This window comes from Equus asinus, chromosome 16 (assembly GCF_041296235.1).
Source record: "Equus asinus isolate D_3611 breed Donkey chromosome 16, EquAss-T2T_v2, whole genome shotgun sequence".
In the NCBI taxonomy this organism is placed as follows: domain Eukaryota; kingdom Metazoa; phylum Chordata; class Mammalia; order Perissodactyla; family Equidae; genus Equus; species Equus asinus.
This window is the reverse complement of record NC_091805.1, coordinates 4046244-4073375: the sequence shown is the minus strand read 5'-3', so window position 1 is coordinate 4073375 and position 27132 is coordinate 4046244. Positions and strand designations below refer to the sequence as shown.

Sequence of the window (27132 nt, the reverse complement as noted above, 5' to 3'; positions counted from 1 at the left end):
GGCCACAGCACTGGCCTTTCAGAGGAGAGAAGCAGGAGCCAGGTAGAGGCACAGTGACATCAGTGGGAGCCAGTGCTCAGCGGGGCGTGGTGCATCCTGAAGCTTTGGATCTTCATCTTCAGGGCATGTAGTGTCCTGGTGTCCATGGCTTGCTTTCCAGGTCTAATTTGAGGCTCCTCTCAAGTCTCAGATTGGCCTCTGGCTGAGGCAGTGAGAGAGGAATTCTCTGTTTTGGCTTTTGTTTGACATGCTGTCTGGCTGTCTCCCAGAGGTGTCTGCCCACTTCCTGGGTCCACGCAGAGACATCCTCCTCTAGGAGGAAGCTTATTACCCACCCCTCCAGACAGGTTGTTTTACAGGTGGTTGCAGACAGCTAACTAGCGCAGGCTTCGAAGCGGGGTAGATCAGGGCTGGAATTGCGGCTCTCTTACCACCTTTGACCTTGGGCCTCGTGTTTGGGCCTCCTGTGAAGCTGAGCTTCCTGTGAAGTAGAGGTTTCTGCCATCTCATTGTTGTGGAGGGTCAAATAAGCATTTCGCGCTCTGTGCTTGAGGCACATAATGAGTGCTGAGGTGATGGTGGTGGAAGTTACTAGAGTGCCTGGTGTGGCAGGCTCTAAATACTCTCAGGAAGTCTGGTTGAGCCTACTAATTGCCTTCTCCCATATTTCTGAGGTTGGCACGACTCAGTGGAGCCTGTTGAGATGGATTGTAAAGCCGTTGCCAGGCTCAGTGGGACATGATGCGACGCTGTGTGTTTGGTGTCCTGGTCTTAGGCTGTCATTACGGGGCGGGAACAATAGCATCCTTGGAAGTGTTTGTGGTATGAGTGAAATGCCAGCAGTTTGGTGTTTCAGTCCAGTGCATGCCATCTTCCTGTGGACGGAAGATACTGACTCTGCTGTTCTGCTACCTAAGAATGGACAGAGCAGGAGTTTTGGAAGAACTACCACCCAGTTCCTCAGACTTAGAGAGCAGCTGTTTAGGAGCCGAGCATAGTTCTAAGGTCAGTACATGAAACACAGAGACGGTAAGACTCCTCTTGGCCTCCCGGTAGTCCGTGTCAGCACAGCTGGCTCCGCGATTTTCTCTGGGGCTTTGTTGGTTGATGGTGGGGTGAGTACCTTTGGTGTTTAGAGGGTGTGGCCAGGAGTACTAATTATCCTATAATGTGCACAGGGAGAGTCCTGTGCAAGGGAGAATTTTTCATTAGTCTCCGTAACTTTTAAATCTCTCTCCAGACATTCTTGTGGGGGAAAAGCCCTGTTTATAATTTTATGAGCCTAGAACCCAATTCCATTTTACATAAAGTACTTTTTGCATTGTTTTGATATACCCTGAATTTTCTAGGAATGCAATTACTGTATAAATTGATAGAGTATACTATATAAATAGTGTATTCTTTTACTTTCGTTTGTTTGGAACTTTACTGAAAGCCGCTCGCCATTTTCATCAGTTGTGTTACTGATGTCGATGTGCTTGTGTTTGTGTCACCGGCAAGAGCACACAGCATCCGTCTGCATGTGTAGTTACCTTCATGGTTATTCTACTGTTGCTGCAAGTAAGAGACTGCTTCATTGTGTCTCCCAGCGTACTCATGGCAGAGCAGTTACATGTTGAAATACAGATCCTTATACATTTCTTTAAGCTCTCTTTATTTATAGTTGGACATTATATTGATTATTTTGAAATTTTGCATGTAAATAGTTTATATTATTTTTGATTTTCATTTCAGAGTAGTAGAGGAAGCATTACAAAATGTATGTTTAAAAAAAGGGAAGAGGGGGCCAGCCCAGTGGTGTTGTGGTTAAGCTTGCAGGCTCTACTTTGGCGGCCTGGGGTTCATGGGTCTGGATCCCGGGCATGGACCTACACACAGCTCTTCAACCTATGCTGTGGTATCACCCCACATACAAAAAATAGAGGAAGATTGGCACAGGTGTTAGCTCAGGGTGAATTTCCCTCAAGCAAAAAGAGGAAGATTGGCAACAGACGTTAGCTCAGGGCCAGTCTTCCTCACCAAAAAAAAAAAAAAAAAAGGGGGTGGGGAGGAGAATGTTTAGAACCATTGCTCTAGTGCATTGGTTTCATATCAGTTAGACCTGACAGAGTGCAGAGAAGTCTGTAGAGAGTTAAAACTCCACCTTGTTCTAAGTTATATTGTGTATAGCCTCGATTCCAAACTCATTTGAATAAAGAGTTGTTTTTAGCTGATGGTTTTGAAGTTGTAGAAAATGGGTGTATCTGTGTGTTGTGAAGTGGTTATGGTGGTTTAGTCCACAGCACCCTGTATCTGAGAGTCTTAGCCTGAGGGCCTCTAATTCTTGTTGTCATCACCACAGCCAACCAACCAGTGGGAGTGTCCCCATGTGATCTGAACCAGAGCAGTTTTAGAGAGTGTTAGAATGCTCATTGTAAATGTTGAAGTTATGTGCTAGTTCAAGAGTGATTTTTGCATTTTCAGGCTTCGGCAATTCTGATTAAATGGCATTGTTAAACGGCTTGTGTAGTTTATAATCAGCAAGAATAACGAGGGGTAACAGCCTGGAGGCTGGGGAAGCAGAGCCTCTTCCCCTGAAGGCCTTGAAGGTATCACCAAGTAGCGATCTTGGAAACATCCTAAAATGTTTAATAAAGTACTCATTACGTCATATCAGTCATGGGAGGCTGGTGCTGATGGAGCTAGATGGTGGAGGAGGAGGTTGGATGGGGTGGACCTCGAAGGGAGCAGAGTCGAATATAAACACGCTGCAGTTGTTTTCTGGTTATAAATACCAGCAGGGTCCCCCGTGGTGGACAGGTCTCAGCGGAGCTTCCAGACTAGACAGAATAGGAGGAAGTACCTGGTCACACACTTCCCAAAAGTTTGGCCGTGAAAACCCCATGAACAGCAGCGGAGCATTGTCTGATAGAGTGCCGGAAGGTGAGAGGATGGTGCAGAAAGACCAGGCAGGTTCTGGTCTCCTGTCCACAGGGTCAGGAGGAGGAGGCATCAGCTCGGTGGCACTGACAGCAACAGTTGTGTCCAACCCTGAATATCCATGCTATTATTACCCAAACAGTCACATCGGCTTGTATTCTGAATTAAGATGGCTTTTGTTTAGTACCTGATGTATGGTTTCCTCTGTGCTCGGTCCTTGGCAGCAGTTAGATGAGAGGCAGTTGGTTTTGCAGGTGCAGAAACTTGAGCTCAGAAACGCAGGTGCCCAGGACCACACAACTCATAAGTGCAGGGCCAGGATTTAAACTCGGGTTTGAGTGATGCCAAAAGCACTCCTTAAGCCCTGTCCCAGTCTTTTCTCTGGAGATGGCCGTCATCATCAGCTTGTTTGCTCACTGTTTTCTACCCAGATTCTAAGGCAGATCTCATTTGGCCCAAGTCTGGAGATAGAAGTTTTGACATGTAATCTATGATTGTGTTTCAATGAGGTATGGTTAGAAAGTTCCAGCCCAGTTAGTAATTTAGCAACTTAAAGCATTTGACAAGCATGGTTAACCAAAAACCTAAATCATGCTGAATGTTTGAAGTGGTAAAGGGTAGGGGAGATTTTTATATTGTTACTAGTCTGCTTTTAAAGATGTGTTTGTAAACTGAGAAGCCTAGGTGAGTGGTGTTTATACTACTGATGTTAGACTGGCTTTGGAAATTCCCCCATTGTGACTTCTTGTAAATTTGGCTGAATAAACTGACAGGGGATTCCAGCCCTTGTTGTGTAATTAAAGATAAGGATACTACGTGAATTTCATGCCCCCAGCTGTCCTGACCTTAGTTGTAGCTGCCAGTGGAACTGTCAGGCCATGAAAACCTCTTGCTTTTAAGCAGGGATGGTCTTGCTTGCTGTTCTCAAGTTACTAATTAGGGAGGACATTTAATAGTGGTATTTTCTTTTCTTCTTAAAAACAATCAAATAAGGAACCTAAGAACACCTTTGGCTGCTTAGGGAATTTTTGTCCCTGAAAGGATTACTGAAAGCACTGTTTCTCAGGAAGAATTACCAGATGTCTAAACATCTACGTCTAGAGAGAGGATGGAAGGCCCCGTGCTGCTCCACGTTGCCTGTGCAACTCTGTGATTTGAGACCACTTCCTTAATCCCTCTTTGCCTCCGTTGACTCAAGCCATGCTGTAACTGGCCATTGCTGTGCTGAGGGCAGATCTCAGGAATTGTCTCCTTAGTTGGGAATGGAAGAGGCGGCACGTCTGGAGTCAAACCCAAGCAGGTGGGCTGTCTCAGTTCCTATCCTGGCCGACCCCCTGGGATTTCGGTCCTGGCCTCCCCTTCCCCTGCCCCTCTGGGTTTCCGAGGTTCCTCTGACCCGCTCTGTGAGGGGCAAGAAGCAAAGGTGGTGGGAGAAATTGGATTGGATTTCGCCGTAGAACTGTTACGGGGTGTGGTTCTAACTTTGGTTCTAATTAACTTCTTTGTTCTTATTGGAAGTAGACAGGATCCACTCATTCGTGATGTTGGCGATAGGGACATGTGACAGGTGGTGGCTTTTTCATACACTGGCTTTGTTGAGTTGACACTTCCTTAGACGGAGGTGCTAACTCCAGCACCCACTGTGCAAAGAGGGTAGATAAGAAAGGGAGAAGAAAGTTTAGGAATCATTTTTCTCGTCTACAGTGTTCACAAAAGATTGGACTGCTCCCGTAAGTAAGTTTATAAAAGATTGAACTACTCCCGTAAGTAAAAATCACTAGGCTTTCCAGCAGGTTTCATTTCAGTCATTTATTTTCTTCTCCCAGACCACAACGCAGTTTGGCGAGAAGAGCCCAGGTTTTGGTTTTGGATGACCTGGGTGCAAGTCCCAGCTCCACCACTTGCTAGCTGGATACCCTTGGGCAAGTCACTTAAGTTCTCTGAACCCGTTTCTTCCTCTGTAAAGTGGGCGCGGTAACGTCTGCCCTGAGTGCGCTGGGGCGTCACTGGGACTGGGCTGTGTTAGTAGATGTGAAAGTGCTTTGTAAACTTCAGAGGGCTGTAAAAGCCCGAAGGATAATGTGTTGTTCTGGTTTCAGGTGTCAGGAGTCTAGCTGGCTCTGCGCAAAGAGGTGAGGGGAGTCATATTTTGGGCAAGTGACTGAATTCCCAGAGTACGAAGCCCAGAAATCCTCACTTGTGTTTTTCCTAACGCGCAGTCCTCTGCTGGGTTTTGGTGTGTGGCCAGAAACGCATGCGACACTTATTCCAGGGCTCTGGCCCTCTGCAAGGTGGGATTCCTGGCACCGGAAGATGGAGTGATAAAGGAGCGTCTCTTTACGTTCAGATGTGTGAGTCATGCGCATTTGTGAGTTACCTTAGAAAATGGAATCATGATAGAAATGGGCATGGGTTCATCTTAGATTATTTTTCTTGGCTTCAGCAGTTTTCAGGTTAAAAGTCACTGCATTTAACTGTCTTAAAGCATAGCATTTATAAAAAGCTTTTAAAACTTAAAATCTGCCTAGGAGTGCCTGACTTTGAAAGTCTGTCTTTTGCTTTTCCTACCAGTAGGATGGTAGCGACGGTGTTGCACTGGACGTGTCCACGTGCTGCTCTCTCACACAGTGAGTCAGAGAGCAGGGAGATAGGGCTCCTGTCACCCTGCTAGCCTTCAGCGAGCGTCACGGACCTGTGTTCTGCCCACTTGTTTGACAGTGGGGAAAACTGAGGCCCAGAGTTTGGCCCTGCCTTCTCTAAGGCCCAGAGCTAGGTTATAGCAGAGGCAGGATCAGAACTCACTCCGTCCACACCATGCTGCCAGCAGGGAGACGGGCTCCACGAGATTGAGATAAGGAGGCCCCTCCACCACTACCACCACCAATTTGTCACATTTAAAATCACCGTTCATTTAGGTTAAGCCACTTTCCTCTGGTTTAGTTCTTTTCAGACTTGGAAATAATTTTCAAGGATTTTCCTTAATACCACACCGCCTCTTTATGCTTAGAAATTTTGCTTGATTCCTTTCACTAGGTATGATCACAGTGCCTTCAACCCTCCCATGTGGGGCTACTTTTCCATTAATTCATTTAGCATATTTGTCACTCTTCGTAAGAACTTTTTTCTTCTGATTTCATCCCTTCGGTATCAGCATTTGAGTTCTTACTCTGTGCCAGGCCTTCTCGAGGAGTGGCAAGGCACTGAGTGATGGAGGGGCCTCACCTGAGAGCTGGACTTTGTCCTGGCAGAGTCTTGTGTGCCCATCAGGCCCCACCCCCATTCAACCGAGGACCATCATTGTGTTTTAGAGCAGAGAATGGAAAGCTGAAAGAGGGAAACAGTCATTGGGAAAAGGAATTATTATTATTATTTTGTTTTGTTTTGTTTTGAATTTCTGGTCTCAATCTAGCTAAGGAGACATACATTACCAGTGAATAATGACACCAGCTGGCAAATGAAGGTCCAGGGGGTGATTGCGTAGTCAGGGCTTCAGAAGGTTGCCGCCATTCGAGATGGTCTGGAAAGAAACACAGGATTTGGAGAACTGGAGAGGTTAAGGTAACTGATAATTAATGAGTGTCTAAAAAGGATCTCTCATTGTGTTAGAGGCTTTACATCTATTAGCTCACTTAATCTTTTTCAGGAGGGAACTTTTTAAATTGAAAGGTATGTTAAACGTGCAGAAGAGAATATACAACATACCCATGTCCTCCCATTCTAGTTAAGAAACAGAACATTACCAGTATTTTAGAGTCACCCAGGCCCCTCCCCGTTGCTCTCCCCTCGGAATTATCAGCTGTCCCCTTCCTTCCACTGTAGCTGTCCCTAAAGCAAGGGCAAACCTGGCTGAAGGGAGTGTGGCCCTCTCTCTTGTCAGGAGGAGAGCGTGATGGTCCTGGTTGGATTCATTGGCCCCGGATCTGAGCAGAAGCTCTGGGTGAAGTCTCGATTTGGAGTTGAGTTGCAGGGACCCTTTTGGAGAAGTGAGTGGAGAGGTGGTGAGAGTTGTGGGAAACGGGGTTCTCACAGTTGGGGTGTCTGGAGGGCTGCGCTGGGTCCAGCTGCTGGGAGCCTGAAGGTGGTAGAGTCAAGGGGCTGGGCTGCTCTGTATTTTACTTTTGCTTCTAAGCCCTCCCTGGCTTATGTGTAGCTCTCAGGTGTAGGCCAGAGCAGAATACATCTGTGGGGTGAAATGGTCTTCTGCTGATTCAGGCATCAGGACACGGAGGGAAGAACAGGAACTTTATCAGTGCATGATTAAGAGAAGCCAGATTCAGTTAGGAATCTGCATTCCACCCCTGATGCCGTCTGGAGATCCTGCTGATGACAGCCCTAAACACGTGCGTCTCCTGAGTCCACTGCCCAGGTGCCGACTGGTTGTCCTCTAAGGCTGGCTGCAGTCCTCGTCGCGAGTGCTCTGTCCTGGCCCCCAAGAGTTCCCTTTGCCTCCTCTCTGTTTGATCTCTGTTTATCATGTTGGAATCTCTCCTCTGCCAGCTTCTTGAGGGTGCATAGCAGGCAAATTTTTTAAGATCTGAATGTCTAAGTATGCCTTTATGCCTCCACCTGACTTTATGGACAGTTTGGCTGGTTATAGACTTTTAGGTTGGAAATTGTTTCCCTTCAGAATTTTTGAAGGTGTTGGCTGCTTGTCTCCCAGCTTCATGCAGCTGTTAAAAAGTCTGCCAGTTATTAAAAAAAAAAATCTGAAATATTCTCAGTTCTTGATCTTTTGAGTGTGGCTCGTTTTGTTCTCTGTTGGAAGCGTATAGACTCTTCTCTTGTTTCCAGTGTTCCCAGAGCAGGTCTTTTCATCCATTGCGTTTTTGAGTCCTTTCAGTCTGGCTGCTGGTGGCCTTCAGTTCTGGCACGTCTTCCTTAAATGGTTTTGCTGGTGGTTTTCTTCTCTCCGTTTGCCCTGTCTTTTCTTTAGGAACTCCTTTTACTCAGGTGTGTGACTTTCTGCATTGGTCCTCTTAGTTTTCTTATGTTTTCTCTCTTATTTTCAAACTGTTTTTTTGCTAAGCAGTTTCCCAAACTTTATCCTCTACCCCTTCTATGGAGATTTTAAAAATGAAGGTATAATTCATATACAGTAAAGTGCACCAATCCTGAAATGTTTATTTCACTTAGTTTTCACAATTGTATGCATTTGTGCAGCTACTGCCCAAAACATAGAACATGTTCATCAACCTAGAAAGTTCCATAGGGCCCTTTTCCAGTCCTGGTTTTCATTTCTGCTGTCTTTTTTTTAATATCCGAGCTCCTTTTTCTCTTAAATGTTACTTAAAAAACATCTTATTCTTGCTTCGCAGATAAAATATATCCCTTTAGCTCTCTGAAGACATTAATTAACTTTTAGAGTTTTTTCCTCTGTAAATGATCTCTTTGTTCTGAGTTGCCTTTTCCGTCTCTGTATCGGCACTGGAGACTTTCCTCAGACGGTTGTTTATCTTGGTTGTCTGTTCATGGTTAAACATGAGGGGAAAGCTGGGCATGTTTATGGGGCTTATGAACTTGAAACTTCACTGAAGAGTGATTTTAATGGGCCGTTAATTGGGGTTTTCCCCAATGTCAGTATCTTTAGATTTGTGCTCGTGTGGGATGATGGTAACATTCCTCAGAAAACAGTCTTTCAGTCCCTAGCCTGGAGGGTCAGGGGCTGGCTGCCAGCGTTCCTGGAGCTGCGTGGGGAGGAAACCGTCAGCGTCCAGTGTGCGCACTCACAGTGCCCTGTGTGCTGCAGGTCCCCATGCTTTGCCTGGCATCTCTAGTCCAGGGTCGTCTGTCTTACCCTCTCTGGAAAATAAACCTCTAGACCTGTGCTGCCCTGAAATGCAATGGCCGCTAGCCACTTGTAGCCATTTAAATTTAAATGGATAAACGTTGAGTAAAGTTAGGAAATCAGTTCCTCCTTTGCCTTAGTCACTTGTTGAGCTGTCGGTAGCCCCAGTCTGTGGCTCGTGGCTGCCGCGCTGGGCAGGGCAGATAGGGAACACTTCCGTGGCTGCAGGCGGTTGTTTGAACAGTGCTAGTCCAGACTCCCGCTGGGTGGGGGAGTGGGCAGGGGGTTTCTCAAACGCCTCTCCCCACCCTCCTCTGTCAGTTGCTGGTGCGTCCATTCCTGTGACTTTGAGGCTTCTGTGGTGTATATTTAATTGGTTCTCACCTTTTGCCACTGTCAGCTTGGGACTTGGTTTTGATGGGTTATCTAAGACATTTGTCTACACATCCGTCTAATTCCCAGCTTCCCAAAAGGTAGTTCCAGTTTTCCCCTCTCGTTTCTCCTCCCGTATTTGTGGTTTCAGTCTTTACTATTTTTATACACACACACACCTTTTAGTGGGGTTTCAAGAGGGAATGAAGTAGGACACTTGTGTTCAGTCTGCTGTTTTAACCGTGAATCCTCATTCACTATTTACAATCCTGTAAGGTGGTATAGATGTGGTTACTCTCATCTTACAGTGAAGAGAGGCAGGTAAAATAACTGGCTCAAGGCCACATAGCTAGTAAGTGGGATTTGAACTTGGGTCAGACTTAAAAATCTGGTATCTTTTTTATTGAATAGTGTTGTGCCTCATCTTATACTCAGGAAAAACTCCCCCATCACACATGCTGCAAGTTGCAATACTTTAATTATAGTTCTGTTCTAAAAATGTTAGCCCGGATATTTCTCAGTTATCCTTAAACCCACGTAAGAGAAGAGGTCACCCTTGAATAATTGTGTCTGAGAAAGGTTTTCTTCTCCCCAGCTATTCATTTCTCATTTGTTCCAGAACCTCATGACTTCCGCCCTTTGTGTTACCATTCTCTTTAGCAGTTCTTGAAGTGCTTGAGTCAAAAACTTGTTGTTTAATTTAAGCCTTTTATTCATACTGTCTATGGTCATTCTCTCATGTTAAAGTTGTCCCTGTATGTGTCTCTTCAGTTGGACTCCGCTTTCCATATGGCAGCGAGTAATCCTGTTTATCTTTGAATTCCTAGTGCCCAGCCCCTTGTCTGAGGTGGAGGATTTATAAATGTTTGTCAGTCTCATTTGACATCGTTTCTTTTCTTTTCTTTTTTTTCCCCCTTGGTGAGGAAGATTGGCCCTGAGCTAACATCTGTTGCCGATCTTCCTCTTTTTGCTTGAGGAAGATTGTCACTGAGCTAACGTCTGTGCCCATCTTCCTCTATTCTATGTGGGGTGCTGCCACAGCATGGCTTCATGAACGGTGTGTAGGTCTGCACCTGGGATCTGAACCGGCAAACTCAGGGCCACTGAAGTAGAGCATGTGAACTTAACCACTATGCCACTGGGCCAGCCCCTCAACATCATTTCCTGTTTGGACCATGGCATTGCTTCCTAATAGTTGGTCTCTCTGTGTTCTCTTCTTGCTTGCCTGTGATGGCCTCTACACGTTGGTCTTCCCAAATGCAATATTCATTGGCTTCCTCTCACCTTCACTCTTGACTCCTGGCTCCTCAGCATGAAATAGAGGGTCGCCCATGGTCTGCCTTGCCCACCACTTTAGCCCCATTTTTGGGCACCCACCACCACGTGCACTGCCCACCTTGCACTTCAGGGGAGGGTCTCTGTCTGCTCTTGAATCTCTGCCCTCTCTGTGTGCTTTTAGTTCTGCATGAGCTGTGCTCTCTCCCTGCCCACCTCTCTCTCCTGTTTAATATCTACTGTTTTTCTGCAAATCTCAGCCCAGGATACCTTGTGAAACCTTGCCTGATCCCCCCTTACATGGAGTTAGAGAATTCTGCTTTCTGCTCCCAAAGAATTGCATTTCAGTATACTTCAGCCGTCCATCCATCCATCCGTCCGTCCATCCATCCAAATGGGATCCTACTGTGCATGTTATTCTCCAGTTGGTCTTTTCATGTTGTGAATGTTGAATGACTAGTCAGTTCTCCCTGTTAGGTTTTGGTTGGGAGGAATTTTTTTTTCGTATAACCGGTTCCTATAGAGGCTGGCACATAGTAGGCACAACAGACTGAGCCCCAGTGTTCAGTGGGTCCACGGAAGTTGATTTCTTCTGTGCTGTCTTTGAATTCTGCTATCCGTACGTCTATTTTCCCAGCATAATTGTGAACAGCACCCCACTTTCCCTCTTAAAAGTCTCCCAGTTTGGACAGTGAACTATATGGCCACCCACCCATCAAACACATCCAGGTGGAGACCCGTTTTTCTTTATCCAGTGGAGCAACTGAAGAGGAAGAAATGCTTGGGGTGTGAGATTACGTTTGCAGTGTTGAATCCTGCTTCTCTCCGGGCAGCCAGAGAGGAAAGCCCAAGTTACACATTGGAGGAGTCACCTTTGATGCACCTTCAGAGTCTCAGTGTTTCATTTTCCGGAAGGGTTGCTGATTCCGTCCAGAAGGACTTTTCTAGGAGCAGTTTGTGTTTCAGCAATGGACCTTTGCTTCCCTCTCCTGATGCTGACGTTTAGATTTCAGTTTTCTGGCAAGTGCAGGGGCTTCTTGCGTTCTTTATCCATTGGGACCCTAGTGGGGTCCTGGGCTGTGCTCTGCAGCCTGGTGGAAGCCAGATGTCCTGAAGGCGAGGGGCTCGGAAAAGCTGTAGGTTAGTTGGTGCGTGTGTTGAGAAGAGCTTGGGATTTAGGTTCCAGTCCTTGCTCTGCCCCTTCCTATTGTATGACCTTGGGAAAGCTCTTTCGACCTCTGCCACGCTGAGACGGAGGCGAACAGTCTCACCTTACAGGGTGTGGAGACGGGGGCTGTGCGTGCAGAGCCATTAGCACTGCTGGTGGTGTGGTAAGTGCTTTGCAAATATTGCTTTTGTTGTTGTTATGATCATGACAGTTGTTACCTTTTGACATCGGCTAATTCAGAGGATGCTTGGGAGGGTGTTGGGCGAAGAGTGAGCAGGACTTGCCCCACAGCTTTCTGACTGCCGTGTGCATGTCCTCAGCTGCCCGTTGGTGCTGCGTTGCAGAGTGGAAAAAAGAAAATCAATGGAAAGAAGTCATGTGGGTTGCGGAGGGGAGAGTAGAGTGACATAAGTGTGGTGCTGGTGGGTCAGGGGTTGCCTGTGTCTGCCTGGGAGGTCTTGGGTTGGCCAGATTAGGATTGGGATTAGAAGGGCTGGGCCTCGGAATCACCTGGACAGTTTAAAAAATAGTCTTCTCTGGGTTCCTGACTCAGTAGGTCCAGGGTGTGTACGGAATAGTATAGGTTAAAGAGCTCCCGGGTGCTTCTGATGTACAGCTGCTATGCCAATTACTAGATTAGCTATTTATTACCCAGTAATCCTATAAAACATTTTCTAATTGTTTGCTGCTTAATGTAGGGCAGGTGATGGCATAGTAATACTCATTTTAGGGTGGGAAAACAGAGACAGATTGTTAATGTATTAAAATGGAGAGCCTGAGGGGGCTGGCCCCGTGGCCGAGTGGTTAAGCTCGCGCGCTCCGCTGCAGGCGGCCCAGTGTTTCGTTGGTTCGAATCCTGGGCGCGGACATGGCACTGCTCATCAGACCACGCTGAGGCAGCGTCCCACATGCCACAACTAGAAGGACCCACAACGAAGAATATACAACTATGTACTGGGGGGCTTTGGGGAGAAAAAGGAAAAAAAAATAAAATAAAATCTTTAAAAAAAAAAAAAAATGGAGAGCCTGAATTAACTGAGTTAGACTGAATTAGATTTTATGAGAGTTTTGAATTTAAGCCTATCATGCATCTGTCGTTCTTATCCAGGACCCTTGCGTATATTTAGGTTATTGGAAATGAAGTGACAAAGAAAATTGTGAAATAAGAAACAGCAACAAAAAAATCCTGTTAGAAATGTAAAATACTCAAAACATAAACCCAGCTATGTTTGTGTTTAAAGCATAAAGGAAGATATTTTCTCCCTGTATTTGAAAATGTCTTCAACTTTTACTACTGTTATTGGGAAAGAGAAAGAACTTAGGCCCACATCCTTGTAGCTGGCTGACCCGGGTCATTACTGAGGTTACTGAGGGGAGGCTGTTGGCTTAGGAGTCAGCAGACCTCCAGTCTCTGCTCTGATTTTCCTCTTTGCAAACTCGAGTTAGTTACTGAGCTGATCTCTGGCATATGCTGTCTTTATCTGTAAAATGGGAGGAGTGTTACTGGCCTTCTCTATCCTGTATGCTGTCATTGCGGGTATAGTGCGGAAATACATGGGGACGTGAGGCTGTGATGAGCTCGCTGGGTCCCCGTGTCCTGTTTGCCTGGGATGGCCCTGGCGGATGCCTGTTGTCGGGTGTGGTTATTCCTAGGACCGACCCTCTGTAACTCGAAGGTGTCCCCGTTCGGATGCTAGGTTATGTCATCGCCCGTGCTCAGAACCCCCGTCCATTGTTCACTCTTAGTCTCTTGCACTTGGAAGGTTTTCTGGTGGTGTTCCTCCAGCCGCAAATCCCTCACCAAATACTCTAAAATTTCTGACATGCTTTCTGGTAGTTTTCTTCACTTTTATGTCAATCTGTCTCAATAACTAGATTGATCAGTGGATAAGAAGGGTTTCTTTTCTTTCTTTCTTTTTTTTTGGGGGGGAAGATTAGCCCTGAGCTAACATCTGCCACGAATCCTCCTCTTTTTGCTGAGGAAGACTGGCCCTGAGCTAACATCCATGCCCATCTTCCTCTACTTTATATGTGGGACACCTGCCACAGCCTGGCTTGACAAATGGTGTGTAGGGATCTGAACTGGCGAACACTGGGCCACGGAAGTGGAACGTGCGAACTTAACTGCGGCACCACCAGGCCTGCCCCAAGAATGGTTTCTTTGTTTCTCCACTCCTGAATAATTTTCTAGATTTGTCATGGTTTTAGAGTCTCAGACACGTTAATTGACCATTTTGACTGATGTGTCGTGAAGAAGTAAATCCTCAGTGCAAGGAGAAGACAGAGGAATCATGGGGGGTAAGGGGAGTGGCTTTTTGGAAAAATACTAAAAAACGAAGAGAGAGAGAGTTTTTAGGCTGGTGTCCTGACTTGATTTTTTAGAATCTAAATACCCTATGTCGATATTCCCAAGTGCAGCATAAATCTCTAATTGGGAGACTACAGACGCTTCAGGAGATCAAATTTCAAGTGCTCCCTCCCCACTCAGGAGGAATTTGTTTTAGAACTAATGCCAGAAAAAATTTCCATTCCTCAAAGAACTGGTGCATTTTCTTTTCCCCTTTTGACAATGAAAGGAATGTATTGGGTCGTGTTTCCCTTTCCTTTTTGACCCCTAGGAAACTCAGAGCCAAATTTTTGGCTCATCTGTTTGGAAAGCCGTAGCTTGCAAATGGCTTTTCCCTGGTCTTGACTTTTTGTCCTGTTATAATTTTCTCAGTGCTGGATTTTTTTTTTTATACATTTCTGTTTTATTAACTATATTTTTATGAACTGCCCTTAGAATCTTGTGGGTTAGGTCAGAGCTTAAATAAATAACAAATATAAAGATAGCATTATAGTTTCAACATGATTTTCATGGAACTGTTTGGAGTTTAGAAGGCAAAAGCTTTTGTGGCAAAGAGACTGATATTACCTCAAAATAACAGTGTGTCTGTTGAGGTACCACCCTTGAAGAAGTCACCTCCCCACAAGAACGAGGAATGAAGCAGGTGAGCTCCACGTGTCGCCTGTCGAAGCTGTTGGACAAAGAGTCGATAAATCTGGTGTGTCGAAGCGTTAACGTGAGGATGAGGACTGAAACTTCGCAGATTTGGCCGGGCTTAGAATATCTGTGTTCCTTTCTCGGAATGCTTCTCCGGATGGTCCTCTCCTGGTCTCTCCCTCCATCTCTCTCCGTTTCTCTCAGTGTTCTTGGCTTCACTGCTCCTGTCTACTCCTTCCTGGTCTTGTCCTCTCCTTCCGTCCCATCCGAAACCTTTGTATATGATCACCCGCCAGCTTCCCGTCCACATCGTCTTCTCCCTTCTAGTAAACACCCCTTCACCCCCACCTGCCTTCGCCCACCTCTGCCTCGGGGACCCTCTCTTCCTAATCACTCGGACCCAGTGGTGTGCATGTGCCAACTTACTTGTCAGCAGCTCCTGTGCGAAGCAGCTCCTCTCAAGCCAGAAAAGAAATATACCACTAAATACCAAGCCGTAATTTGGTGAAAACAAAACCTCACCTTTAGTTGGAATGTGTTATACCGCATCCCGGTAGTTAAACGGTAGGAAGGAGAAGTAAAAACATGGCAGTGGCTGCCATCATTGTGGACAGCAGCGACAGTAGAAGCTCAGTTCTTGTGTCCTTTGTTCCTGTACACGTTGGTTCATTCATTCATTCTTTCAGTCGGCAACCACTCATTCTGTGTCTGTTATGTTGCCAGTTTGTTTCAGTGTCTGAGCTTTTGATGATGGAGCTTGGTGAAGCCTATGACCTCGTCTGGGAATTTCGTACTTGCTGGATTTTTGAGCTGGAGAAAGGCCACTTCTAACTGCACAACTTCACCTTTGCACTGAGGTTTGCCTTTGTCCGTTGGGTCTGCTGTAACTAAATACCAGAGGCTGGGTGTAGCTTCTAGACAACAGAAATCTATTTCTCACAGTTCTGGAGGGTGGAAGTCCAAGATCAGAGTGCCAGCATGGTTGAGTAAGGGCCCGCTTCTGGGTCTCAGACTTCTTGTTGTATCCTCACGTGATGGAGGGCGCTAGGGAGTTTGAGAGGACCTCTTTTATCAGAGCACTGGGCTCCACCCTCATGGCCTGATCACCTCCCAGGGCCTCTAATCACAGTGGTGATTAGGCTCCCAACGTGTGAGTTTTGGGGGGACACAAACGTTCAGACCTAGCAAGGTTATGTTTACAAATAACAGTGTACAGTGAATATTTACTTTATTTAAACAAGGTGTGTGTGTATGTATGCCATGAACCCACAGTATATTATTTTCTGAAGACTGTGGGCATATGCTTCCCTTTTAGCAAGCTTGGAATGAAATGCACCAATTTGAATGCCTGATTAAGATTATTCAAATGGCATTTTGCTAGTACAACAAGTAAAAATACACAATCTGGGAAGATTAGGAGTCTTAACCACCTCCTTCTGCTCTGGACTCTTTGGGACCTTCTCCCAAATGCACTAATTTAAGCAAAACATAATTAATGTTTTTTTCCCCCCAATCAGCATAGAAAAACTTTTACTAATTGGAACAAATGGGAAAGAAGACTTGCCTGAATGTGTTGAAAGCTTGAACAGTGGAACACATAAAAAGGAATAAAGTGCACCTGGGAATGTAGCTCAGTAGAAAGACCCCCGTCATGTTAGAATTAATAAGGATACGGCCCAATATGTCTGTCATTTTGAGAGGGTCACCACCATGAGAATAAGGACTGAAACAACTAGCCTTATATATGGCTTAATAGACGTTGTATATGTAAGAATTTGATAAAAATCATTTGTGATGACAGTGCGTAATGTTCTAATCTGAGCAGTGCTGACTTGTCTCTACATTTTCAATACTCCTTAGAGATAAATGGATGTTTTTAAAGTGTCTGGAATGTTCTATCTGTTAAGGAGGTCAGTAGTCTCCTTTCCTGTGTCATTATTCTTTTTCTTGACTGGCTTCCTTTCGGACAGATGGTGCAATGCTTAACAGTTTTGAACGTGTCTCAAGTTCCAGACTGAGAAGGCTTTAGGCTAACGGGAATAGCAGAGGAAGGGTCCTAAGTATTTTTCAGTCAGCAGATATAGTTTTGGTTGGGCTCAGTCTTCATGGCTTTTTTGCAGTCCTGACTACGTGGTGGTAAGGAACATGTGTTCATTTCACTAGTGTATTTTATTGCATCTGGAGGTGGCTCCTGTGTCTTCTCAGAGGCCCAGTTCCATAAAATCAGGGAGTCTTGGCATGTCAGGGCTGAGGACGCACCCCCAACACATCTTACGCATATACTCTTGTGCCTGAGGACCCCGAAGCTCAGAGAAGAGATTTCTTGTGGCAGAGCCTGTACTGGGTCTGGCACGCTTTATAAATTTCACTCTGTTGCAGGTCTGAGAAAGACCCAGAGAGGTTTATTGTCCTAGAAAAGTGTTATCCCTTCCTTCAGAACCGAGCTTTTCACTTCCTCATAGCTGTTCTGAAGGATGCCAGTAGGGCTGTGTAAGCGGTGCGTGTATCAGTTTACTTGTAGAGCCCCCACGCCCAACCCCGTGTCCTGATGTTTTCAGCTTACAATTGGGGTTAGGCTGTGGAAGTGTCTGAACTGATCCCCTCCTCTACTGTCTTTATTAGTTTTTAATACTTTTCACACCATTTTGCCAAAACAGACTCAATTTTAGAGGTGTTACTGAAAAGTTTACTTTGGATGCACAAACATTTCTCTCCTTTGTATGCATTTCCTCACTGCTCAGAGTAGGAGTTTGGTGGAAAAGCAGTTTTGAGGATGTACACTTGAGAGAAGAGTAAAAGGAAGAAGAAAAACAAGCCCAAGGATGGAAGGTGGTGGTACCCCCTCCCCCTTCTCTCTAAAGCGCAAAGGCATTGTGGGGTGGTGGGCACAGTCGTTGCCAATGCAGGTGGAGATCTGAGTTGAAGACCTGGCTTGTATCGCTGCTTCGTCTCTGAGCCAATGTGCATTCATTGTTCTTGAGCAGTTGTTGTGTGTCCTACACTGCAGATACAATGGAGAATAAAACTGACACAGCCCCTGCCTTCTTGGTGCTGATGTTAAGACAATGGTGGTGACTGGACAGGGGAGGCAGTGAGGTGGTGAGAAATTGTTGCATGAGTGACGTGTTTTGAAGCTAAAGTCGATAGAATTGGTGATGGTTGGGAGGTGGGATGCGAGAGAAAGAGATGACCTCTGAATTTTTTGCCAGACGATAGTAGTGGCATTTATTGAGAAGGGGAACACTGGGGAGGAGGCGAGTGGTGTGTGTGGTGGTGCGGGAATCATGTTGCTTTTTATATAGGCTTTCGGTGCTTATTAGACTCCCGTTAGAGATGTTGAAGAAGTAGTTGGGTATTTGAGATGGGAGTTCTGAGATATCACTTTGGAAATTGCCAGCCTATAAATGGCATTTAAACCATGGAACTGGGTGTGACCACTTGGTAGTGAGCGTGGATAGAGTGAAGGTGAAGATCGAGATCTGAGCCCTGGGGCCTACCAGAGTTTTGGAGATTGACAAATGAAGGAGGCTCCAGCTTCTGAAAATGAGGATGCTGGGACCTGACCCCTGTCTTTCTGAAGATTGTTACAGGGCTTGTGTAAGATATTACACACGAACACACACTGAAAATTATTTAGTGCTTAATTGTATGAAGAAATATAGGAGTAGGGGAAGTTATGTAGGGAAATCATTTCCCCGCATGATTTTTCTCCTGAAAATCTGTATGGGATAGGATGAGGTGTGTGTGAATTTGGTAAATAGCAAGGTTCCCAATATGTGGGTTATGTAACTCAGGGTGGGGGGCGTGGAGAGGGTGTGGTGGATGTTTGGGAAATTTTACAAGAGGCCTACCCCACAATGTATGCTTTAAATGTTGTTTTTCTATTTTTAGCAGTCCAAGAAAATATATAGCAGAGGGATCATGAGCTATTACCATTAACAGGGTTCTTACACTCAAAAAACGTAACATTGGTATCTGACATATTTATAGACATGCATACAAATATGTGTACTAAACGTGGATTGGATACACTTGGCATCGTCTGTTTTTGTGAACAGATACCTACTTGAGTTCCCGAATCTTAGTAAGCTGCTCGAATTTGCTCCTTACACTCTCTGCCCCTCCCTCTCTATCATCTTCCCTTCACTGGGAACGAGGCAGGGTTTCCTGAAAAGTGGGCTCTGTTCTGGGAAGACTCTGTGGCCAGCTGCCAGTGTGTCATAGAACTTATCCAGTCATATAGTGAAAAGAGACAACTCTCAAAAAGATAGGGAATGAAAACAGGAAACTCAAGTGGGGCAAAGGGGGAAGAAGCCAGAAGGCCAAGGCAGAGGAGGGCAGAGGGTCATTTGGGACAGAGTTGGGGAAAGGAGCCTTCGCTGCTGCCTAGGAACTGTTGTTTGTTCTCTCTCTCTCCTTGGTTATTTTCTCTGTGCCCACCTGCTGTTTCCAGAATTGCAAGGACTGTCCCCAGATGTTTGGTTATTGAATAATAGGGAAATGTAACTTTTTGCAGGCGTTACCTTCCAGAACACTGGCTTGAGGTGACATTGCAAAAATGCCCCATTCTCCCCAGTTTTGATGAGTACCTTTTTAGTCTGATCTAACTGAAGTCTTAGATTTTATTCTTATGCTTGTGTCTGTCCAGTTTTAGGATGTGTGTGTATGTGGCAGAGAGAGAGAGTATGAATATAAGTGATTGGATGGATGGATGGATGGCTGGATGAATAGATGAATGCCTTTTCTCAGGAATATGATATTTTAGATGATCTGTCCAGGAAAGAAGGCTTTCTGAGATTCATACTCTTAGATAAATTTATAGAGTTTGAGAAGTGAAAGAGAGCATAGAGATCATCTGATTCAGACTCTTCCGAGTATATATATTCCATTAAAAAAGAAGTCCCTCGGTCAAATATTTTTGCAAAAGTTGAAGATTCACTATAGTTATTAACACATTAAAGGCTGAGAGCTCTGACTGCTAAAAATAGTTAACTTTGTTTAGTGTTTCCCTAATTTATTTCGCTGTGAGACTGCCATTTTCCTTCTCTCCGTTTTCTGAGCGATATCTGTAGAGAACAGTTACTCTCTTTGCATAGAAACGCAGGGTTCCAGAAGACATAGTTTGGGAATGCTGCTTTATGTTGAGCTTGCTGCTTGGCCTCTCTTGGCCTTTGTCCACATTTAGAATTTGAGTGGGTTGAATGAATTAATTACTAATGTCACTCCTGGCTGTGACATTTTCTTGTTCAGATTCATTAATTAACCAACACTTAAAAAGTTTCTGTGTTAAAGAATCTTATCTCTCGTGTTCCTCACTACAGCCATAGCACTTAGTACAGTGCCTGGCACCTGCTGGCATCTCAGTAAGTGTTAGTGAAAAGATAGAGACCTGTTTGTTTCAGAGCAGTGTGCCCTCTGTGCCTCGAGGCTGTAGGGAAGAAAAAATCTTGTTGCCCTATAGGAACTCCTAGTCAAGTTGGTGACTCTTCCTAGAGCATGGCACGTGCTGGAGGAGAACCCAAGTTAGATGCTGATGGCAGTAATCTGTAGGATGGAGGATATTGGACATGATTTCTGACCCTGAGTCAGGTGTGGACTGGAACATATGTGGGTTGTGTTAACTGGACCTTTTGTGACAAAAGATGTCATTTAGGGTCATGGTAGCACCCACACAGTCCTTTTATCCGTTTCGAGGACTTTATGATGCTACCGGCACTGGGAAATAAGAGAGTATTACTCCCAGTGTATTTTATTTTTGAATTCTTGCGCTTTTATTCCTTTACACTTTTTTTTTTGAAGGCATTTCTAGCATGTTGCTTACTTTAGATCTTCCAGTCTCAATTAGGTTAACAGATTATCCTTTTATTTACGTTAGATGTACAACGTAATGACTTAAGTACATATTTTGAAATGATCACCACAGTAAGTTAACGTTAACGTCTATCACCACACAGTTACAAATTTTCTTTTCTTATGATGAGAACTTTTAAGATTTACTCTCTTAGCAACTTTTTTTTTTTGAAGATTGTTTTTTTCCTTTTTCTCTCCAAAGGCCCCCACTACATAGTTGTGCATTTTTAGTTATGGGTCCTTCTAGTTGTGTCATGTGGGATGCCGCCTCAGCATGGCTTGACGAGCAGTGCCATGTCCATGCCCAGGATTCGAACCGGCAAAACCCTGGGCCGCCGAAGTGGAGCATGTGAACTTAACCACTTGGCCACGGGCTGGCCCCTCTTAGCAACTTTTAAACGTGTAATACAGTATTGTTAACTATAGTCACCATGCTGTACGTTACGTCCCCAGGACTGGCTTATTTTATAACTGGAGGTTTGTACCTTTTGACCACCATCACTCTGCCCACGCCCCACCTCTGGCAACCGCCATCTGTCTGCTGTAGTGCTTTTAGATTGCACGTATGAGTGAGATCATGCAGTATTTGTCTTTCTCTGTCGGACTGATTTCGCTCAGCATAATGCCCTCAAGGTCCGTCCATATTGTCACAAATGGCAGAATTTCCTTCTTTTTTATGGCTGAATAACATTCCATTATATATATGTATATATATATATATATATATATACACACACACACACACACACCACATTTTCTTTATCCATCCATCCATCCATCCATCCGTCCGCCCATCCATCCATCCATCAGTGGACACTTAGTTTGCTTCCATATCCTGACTGTTGTAAATAACACTGCAGTGAACAGGAGGGTACAGATATATTTTCAAGCTAGTGTGTTCGTTTCCTTTGGATAAATACCCAGAGGTGAGGTGGCTGGATCACATGGCAGTTCTATTTTTAATTTTTTGAGGAACCTTCATACTGTTTTCCGTAGTGGCTGCACCAGTTTACATTCCCACCAACAGTGCACAAGGGTTCCCTTTTCTCCCCATCCTCGCCAACACTTGTTATTTCTTATCTTTTTGATCCTAGCCATCCTAACAGGTGTGAGGTGATATCTTATTATGGTTTTGATTTGTGTTTCCCTGATGATTAATGATGCTAAGCACCTTGTTATGTACCTGTTGGCCATCTTTATGTCTTCTTTGGAAAAATGTCTATTCCGATCTTCTGCCTATTTTTTAATCAGATTGTTTTTTTGCTATTTAGTTGTATGAGTTATTTATATATTTTGGATATTAACCCCTTATATATGATTTGCAAATATTTTCTCCCGTTAGGTAGGTTGCCTTTTATTTTGTTGATGGTTTGTTGTGCAGAAACTTTTAAATTTCATGTAGTCCCACTTGTTTATTTTTCTTTTTGTTGCCTTTGCTTTTGTGTTGAATCCAAAAAAATCATTTCGAAGACTAATGTCAAGGAGCTTACCTATGTTTTTTTCTAAGAGTTTGATGGTTTTAGGTCTTATGTTCAAGTTTCTAATCCATTTTGAGTTGATTTTTATGTATGGTGTAAGATAGAGGTCCAGTTTCATTCTTTTGCGTGTGGCTGTCCAGTTTCTCCCAGTACCATTTATTGAAGCTCATTTTATAGATAAAGGAATTGAGGCTTGGAGATTTAGGAACTTGTGTAAGTTGATACACCTCCTGAGTGAAAAGCCAGAATTAAGACCCAGGTGTGTGATTTTCAACTTTGTGCACTTAACTACTTGGCCTCCCGCCCTCCAGATCAATCCTTATATCTTTCATTATCCCGTTCATATTAGAAGCTCACCTTAAACAAGTTCAGAGGCTGTACACATTTTTCTTTTTTTTTAAAGATTTTATTTTTTTCCTTTTTCTCCCCAAAGCCCCCCAGTACATAGTTGTATATTCTTAGTTGTGGGTCTTTCTAGTTGTGGCATGCGGGACGCTGCCTCAGCGTGGCTTGATGAGCAGTGCCATGTCCACGCCCAGGATTTGAACCAACGAAACACTGGGCCGCCTGCAGCGGAGCACGCGAACTCAACCACTCAGCCACGGGGCCAGCCCCTGTACACATTTCTAAGAGGGATCAAGAAAAAGGGACAAAGGCCATATACTAGCCTGTTGGAGGGAAGCTGCCCCACATGCTTTGTTTATATCACGTTGAGCAGAACTTACTCACATGGCCTCATATTGCTGCAAGGGAGGCCTTCAGTTGTAGTCTTTCTTGTGAGCATCGTGTGCAGAGCAAAGAATTACTGTTAAAGGCGGGAGGAAGGATAATGGGCTGCAGATAGCAGTCTCCGCCACCCGCCCTTAACTGGGGGCATCCACTTCGTGTCCAATCCCATCTTCTTCTGACCACTGGTTATTAGATCATCCTTTCTCTCTCTCATACCGTCATCTTCACCCTTTGACTCTTCTCTTCACATTGTCGTTTAAGTGTTCTCAAGTCTCTCTCATCTTAACAGGATACAGCACAACACAACAAAAGAAAAAAATCTGTGAACGAAAGCACTTTATGTGAATAAAGAAACACCTTGTGTCCCCAGTGTTCCTGTTATATCCCCAGGTCCTTGTGCAGTGCATAATCCGTAGGAGTTTTTCAGTAACTGCTGAGAGGGCACATGAGTGAGTGAGGGGTGGAAGCACCGTCCTGTACTCGCATCGGCTGCTGCTCAGTTTCGCCTGTGGCAAAAATCCTAGGACTGATTTTCCTGCCCAGAGGGCCAAAGACAGTAAGAGACATCGGCCGTTCTGGTTTTACCGCTTACTAGCTACGCTGACATTTGGCAAATTATGTAATCTCTGTGGACCTCAGCCTCCTCGTCTGGGGAAATGAAGAATCCACTGACCTCACGAGGTTGTTAGCATGATTAAATGATAAAACTGTGGTAAAGAATACACCCTGATAATACTAATTTCATTTTCTATGGTGATTTTTAAGATCAAGGAGTATCTTCAGCCCTATTATTTTTCTAAAATGATTTTTTTGAAGTTTAGATGCCTTCATACAATGGAATATTATTCAGTTATAAAAGGGAATGAAATACTGATACATGCCACAACATGGATGAACTTGGCAAACATTGTCTTAGGTGAAAGAAGCCAGACCTAAAAGGTCCCGTATTCTGTGACTCCATTTATATGAAATGTCCAGAATAGGCAAATAGATGAATGATTGCCAGAACGTATGGTAGGGGAGAGTGGCAGTGACTGCTCATGGCCCTGGGATTTCTTTTGAGGTGATGAAATAATTCTGGAATTTGATGGTGGTGGTGGTTGCACAGCTCTGTCAGTATAGTAAAAGGCAGTGAACTGGACACTTCAAAAATAAATAAATAAATTTAATGCCTTCACAGGGCAATATAATTGTAAGTAAGTGAACATTTTAAAACTGTGTATATAATTTTGGTTCACAATTTATCCTTGATTCTTCTGTAACAGAAACCAATGTTTGGTCCATACCTACTATGAAATTGAAGTTTTTTTTACCTGCTGGCTCAATTGAATTGATTTGACATACTGTATAGACTTTCTTTATTATTTCAGTCCTAGGCAACTCCCAGCGCACACTGAGAAATCTGAGAGTGTGTAGTGTTCTTTATTGGAAAGAAGAACCTTGTGAGTTCCTTCATGGCTACTGTGTGAGGGAACACAGGAAAACACGAAGCTAAAGAGTTCTTCACAATTCAGTCACGCGTATAAACTATGCATTTGATATTATAGAACAGTTTCTTAAGTGCAGACTGGTCCATGGTGTTCCCAGGGATTCGGTGCGTACTGCTGGAGGCAGTGGGCGTCCTGGAGAAGGACGCGGTGAAGCGTTTGGTCCTCCCACAAGCATTTGTGGAATGTCTGCTGTAGCATGTTGTTTGGTGCTGCGTGTAGCCAGATAACAGCGACAGTCCCTGCCTGCAGGGGCCTTGGAGGCAGCGGAGAAGACAGACAGTTCTACAGACAACCGGTTATAGAGCAGGATTATAAGTGCGCTTCAGAGGTGAGCACAGGATGCTCTCGATGTCCCGACTTGGCAGATGGACCAAGTCAGGGCAGCCTGGGTGGAGGAGATGGTTCCTGAACTGTGAATTGAAGAGTGAGTGGGGACAGCAAAGGCTCGGAGGACAAGAGTGTGCTGGATTACAGGAGCTGCAAATAGCTCAGTACATTTGGAGTCCAGAGTACAAACATAGTGAGCCATGAGAGTGAGATCCCAGGTAGCCTTGTAAGCCATCTTGCCTAAGAGAGTAGGAAATGAAGGAGAAGAGAAAGCATAAGATTCTCAGATGTGCAGTTTAGAAGTATGACTGTCTGCATTGTGGAGACTGGAATAGAGGCAGATAAGAAGGAAGGCAGGAACTTTTCAGTTTTTGAGAGAGAAATTTGAGAGAGAAGTCATGGGACGATGGAGAGACGTGGATGGAGACAAAGGAGTTGGGATGATGGGCTGACTCACCAGCTGGGTGTGTGAGCAGTCGGTGCCTCCCCGGACCTCTGTCCACTGCCCGTCGTCTCCATCTCAGCTGGACCCCAGCCTGCTTCCTCAGTCTCGTCCCCTGCTTCTCTTCGGGAATATGCTTAAGTCTTCTGCTTACTGTCCCCAAAATAGGCTTGCTGGTTTTCTGCCTGCTGCCTTTGGGTACACCTCTGTCTTCACCTGGAATCGAGCACACCTCTCCTATTTACCTGCCAGAGATCTCTGACTTATGAAGCCTTGGGAACCATTCCGTGCTAGAAGGATCTTTTTCTGAAGTCATGGCACTTAATATCTCTATCACTTATTAGCAGATCATTACATTTTGCCTTGTCACATCTCTTAATTGCTTTGGGTCATTAGACCTCTTGGACTGTTTTAAAATGGCGGCAGGCAGAGTGATATATCGATGTGCTGGCTTAAATAGTGGACGAGGCATCGGCTCTCCTGAAGCCCCAGTCCCGGCCCTAACTCCCTGTGGAAGCTGGGAGAATTCCTTCTTCCCCCTGTGAGAGTAGTAGCATAGCTGTAGAATACTGGGAAAACCTTAAAAAGCATGCAAAAGGAAGTAACCACTCCTCCCGCAAGCGCCTGAGATGCTCTCTTAGCACCGATCGTTCTTCTTGTGGTGTCCTCCTCCCCCTCCATCTTCTTTCCCCTCTTGAGGATTAGGCTCCTGTGTCTTTGCAGCCTAGCTGGGGTCATCCTCTACACACTATTTTCGTTAATGAATAGGAGGATTTTTAAGTCCACCTTGACCGGTGGGGCCAAATTGTCCTCAGGGCAGGTTGTACCACAAAACTGAATAGTGATCATCTCTGGGGAGTGGGGAGGGGAACTTGTGCTTTTCAGTGATCTCGTTCTACATTGCTGAATGGATATTTTTATCACCATGAGTCTAAATCACTTTTACAGTTTGCACATGACAGTAGTTTGTGCTTCTGCCTAATCCAGGCTTGTATCTACTTTTAAAAACAACTATACCACCTTTACTGAGTAGATAGATGAGAAATGGCATCCTGTTATTTTAGTTTTACTGTTAGTTGAATTTGATCTTTTCACCATGATTGTTTGTCATTTTTTCTTTGGTTGTGTCCATTTCCTTTGCCTCCATGATTTGGATTTGAATCCCAGTTAATAAATACATGTGATCTTTCACTAGTCACTTAGCATCTCCAGGCCTTGGTTTGTTTATGAATAAATGAAGAGGAATGATGCTTAAAATTATTGTGAGGCTTAATGGAGATCACGTATTGAAAGTGCTTTGTAAGCTGTAAAAAGTATATAATTGTGTTTATTGGTTTTGTATTGATTTTGATTAGTTAATGGTTATGAACAGTTAAGCTAACTTTGCTTTTTTGCATTCATTTGGAGAAAGGCTAAAAAGGCAGAGATTCCTTCATTAATATTTATTTTGGTACAGTGTGGGATCCATGCAATTTGGCAGCTGAGGACCTTGTTTGTGCAGCATTTCTGCGACTTATTAGCTATATGTACAGCTGTAATGCACAGGACAAACACAGTGTTTTTGGCCAAGACCGAAAATGTCCAGGGAACGTCTGGCTGGACACGCGTCAGAGAACTCCCCGAGTTGATCACATTCATGTGAGCTCAGGAGGCCGTTTAAATGGATGATAGTACAGGGGAACTGTTTATGTAAATTCCGCTAACTAGACACTCCCCCAGTTCCACGCCTCACAGTTTTATGAAATCAGAGTTGGTTAAAATCATCATTCGAAGGCCTGAGAAGTTCTGATGTGGTCTTCTGAGTCATCAAGGGCAGATACATTTCCGTTAAACATGATTTTTCTGAAATCTGCCATATTTAGATCCCTGGAAACATGAGTACCTTATGTCTGTCAATTATGCAGAACACTGAATTCTGGATAATAGGGAAACAGGGCTGTGTAAACAGCTCTACAGAGTAATAGCTGACCTCCCGGCCGCCTATTTCCGACTGTTCCCTTTTATCCAAGGACAAGATGTTACAAAAATAATCCAGAGTGACTCCCAATGGTAGCCCCACGAACTCCTCCCCCAGAGTGCGCCCCAGAGGCTGAGTCACCAGCAGCAGCATGTTGATTCCCCGTGCTGTTGATGAATGTCCCAGCCAGGCTCTTCAGCCGTGAGGACAAACACTTTGGGAAAGTTTTTTCTGACTCATTCACAGTGTGATTCGCAGAAGAAAACCTCTAGCTTCTCATTTTATTTTTTTAAAGAAAAAAGTTGCTTCTTTGTGTATTTGAGTGTGTGTTTATAGTAAGGTGGGGTGAGAGTATGG

The 27132-nt window shown here is 44.6% G+C and overlaps 1 protein-coding gene across 11 annotated transcripts in view; it reads left to right on the top strand.

Moving 5' to 3' along the window:
* Window positions 1-27132, top strand: part of JAK1 (Janus kinase 1) — a 122448-nt gene that overhangs the window by 36419 nt on the left and 58897 nt on the right. The window contains exon 1 of one of the 11 annotated variants that reach the window (XM_070486476.1): window positions 3984-4219. The exons of 8 other annotated variants lie outside the window; for them this stretch is intronic. The gene's annotated coding sequence lies outside the window, so the exon portion shown is untranslated. Of the gene's footprint in view, window positions 1-3983; window positions 4220-5138; window positions 5271-27132 lie in introns of those variants that run through there. 2 more of the 11 variants (XM_070486479.1, XM_070486477.1) reach the window with 2 other exon arrangements.